This window comes from Cupressus sempervirens, chromosome 6, assembly GCF_028749045.1.
Source record: "Cupressus sempervirens isolate cs-2001-9-10 chromosome 6, ASM2874904v1, whole genome shotgun sequence".
Lineage (NCBI taxonomy): Eukaryota > Viridiplantae > Streptophyta > Pinopsida > Cupressales > Cupressaceae > Cupressus > Cupressus sempervirens.
In genome coordinates, this window is record NC_143123.1 from 511,742,480 (window position 1) to 511,745,391 (window position 2,912).

Below are 2,912 nucleotides of genomic sequence, written 5' to 3' on the forward strand. Positions count from 1 at the left end.
AAACAAGAAAAGGGAACACTTTCATAGACTAGCTTTTGTATATGCATTCCAAGCTTAGAATGAAAGCACACAACCTCTGGCATATCATCCCCTTCTCGAACTCAAATACAAATCCAAGCATACATTAGTCTTCTTCCAGAAGCAATTATCGAGTCTATTGACAGAAGTTCACCAAATGAGTTTTCTATTCCCACAAACACATCCTCATTCCAAAACTATAGAGGCAACTCTAGAAGTCTAACCAAGACTAGAGTTTGCACAAAAAAAGAATCATTCAAATCTAGCTTCATAGTCCACTTTTGGAGAACTAGGGTTGAGAGATCTATAATCCAAGGTCCTTCACACAAAATGCTTGACAAATCCTCACTACATAAAAAAATCAAAAGACAGGAAGCCTTTCGCCATCGCTGCTACAGTGACCTATCCCTTGAGGATCCATTTTTTCTATGTGTACAATCAAATAATATCTATATTCAACCTTTGCCCAATAAACTTACCCACTAGGGTAGAAGCCATTGCAACAATGCTATGATCTACTAGCTCGTCTAGTATTGCAATCACACAAGAACCCTTCTCCAAACTAGAGAGTAATTTAACCGGTGGAAAAGAAGACTTACCAGTAGGTTTGACTCTAAAAAGAGATGACCATTTTGCCAAAAGTACCCCAGACCAATCTGCCTTTGATGGCAAAAAATACTTGTCTGGACCTTTTCCCTTGAAATGTGGGTCCTCATCTCTATTCTCTATTGCATCTTTGATCTCTGTAGTCCCCTAACTCTCTACTTCCCCTCCTTGTGATCCATGCTTCTGATCCCATCCTCTGAGAGGATTCTTGCCTAGGATAGGTTTTGAATTTTGAAAAGTCATACTTCCCCATCCTCTCCCCTATTCACTCCCACTTTCCATAATGTTTGCAACTAAAATTTATTAACCCTTGGTTGTAAAAGACATACAATTTCAAGTTGCGCCCACCGTGGGGCTTGAACTCATGATCACAAGGTTAAGAGCCTTGCACTCTACCAACTAAGCTAGATGGGCACATATCATTTCACTGGTACTTTCTTACCATTTTAGAAGAAAATCTCTTAACTAGGTGGACCTAACAAGTTTTTGGAATCCTATATGGTACACTAATTAGTGATGTTTGTAAGTCCTTAAACAAGGAAACTCTCTAGAAATGTTAAAGGAATGATAAGGTAATCTATTCTACCTTCATCCTACAATTGATACATGCTTGTTTGCAAGATTTGAGGATGTATGGTTGTGGTACAAAAGGTTATGTCATGTTAACTTTGAGAACATAGTTAAGGTCAATAGAAAGAAAAGTTACCAAATCTACAAAAACATGAGAATGATATGTGCAAAGAATTTCAACTTGGTAAGATGAAAAAGTCAAGTTTTGGCAGTAGCTCACATACTTCTAATGATATTTTAGAACTTGTGCATATTGATCTATGTGGACCAATGATAGTGGAAATTTTTGGTGACAAATATTTCATACTATATATTGATGACTATTCTAGGACAATCATGCTTTTGATATATTCAAATGGTACAAAGCTAGAGTTGAAAAAGAGACTAGTCAATAATTGAAGTGTTTAAGATGTGATAGAGGTGGTGAATTTATGTCTATTGATTTTACTAACTTTTGTGCTAAGAATGGAATCAAGAGAAAATTATCTGCACTGAGGACACCACAATAGAATGAAGTTTTTGAAAGGATAAATATGTCTATTATTGATTGTGCAAAGACATTGATGATTGAGAAAGGGATTGCTAGAATGTTTTGGAGAAGAGTTGTTAGTACTACAAATCTATACTTTCAACTAAGTTCAACTAAAGAAAGTAACAAATAAGACACCTTATGAACTCTGGTATAGCCATACACCTAATGTGAGTTATTTCAAAGTATTTGGAAGTAGATGCTACATTCACAGTGATGCAAGGAATAGTAGTTTTTTTTCTAAAGGTGATGAATGAGTTTTTCTTGGTTATTCCTCTAAGAAAAAAGTTTATAAATGTTTAAGAAAAACTACTAACACAACGATTGAAAGTGTGAATGTGAGAATCGATGAGTTTGTAGACAAGAATGATGAGGATAGAAGAAAGGAACCTGATGATTACAATAAGGTTATCTATTTTTATGATGACACACTTGATGTAGTAACTGAGCAACAACATCCAATACCCAAACACCAGTATAATGCTATCAAGCATCAACCTATTCCACCTGAGACACAAATAGTACAACCCAAGCATAGTGATGACACCCAACCAAGTGGAGATAATGTTGGAGATCAGATAACTTAACATGTTTTAGCAAAATATGTGAGAAAGAACCATTCACCTAAACAAATCATTGGAGATATAACTGTTGGAGTCATGAAAAGAAGTAAGTTGAAGAACTCTACATGTTTTATTTCTAAATTTGAACCTAGAACTATCAAATTTGCACTTGAGAAAGAAGATTTGAAGAGATTGATCAGATTGAGAAAAATAACACATGGACTTTGGTACCAAGGCCTACTAATAAGAATGTGATAGGAACAAAGTGATTTTTTATTAAAAAAACTGAATGAAAATGGTGAAGTTTTGAGGTGTTGACAATTGGCTAATGAAGATATGTAATTATTGTCATTTATGGCAATCCATGATGTTCATGATTACAGGAAACCTCAGAAATAAAGATACTTAGCTTTTGGTACTCAAAAATTGTCTATGTATGAATTTAGTATACAACAGTGTATTGTTTTGTATGTATCTTGTTGTTGATATCGTATTATGACTAAAAAAATTAGATGGAGATAGTATACATGTTGATGATGATGTGTATAATCTCAAAAGTTAGTATAAACTATATGGAAAAAACATATTTGTGTTTCACCAATGAAATAGGACAACATAATTAAAGG

At 34.3% G+C, this 2,912-nt stretch overlaps 1 non-coding gene across 1 annotated transcript; it reads right to left on the bottom strand.

Annotated features, from left to right (window-relative positions):
* Window positions 1-965: 965 nt before the first annotated feature.
* On the bottom strand, window positions 966-1,038 carry TRNAK-CUU (transfer RNA lysine (anticodon CUU)). The gene has a single exon. It is a non-coding gene; the product is annotated as a tRNA-Lys (tRNA).
* Between the last annotated feature and the right edge of the window lie 1,874 nt (window positions 1,039-2,912).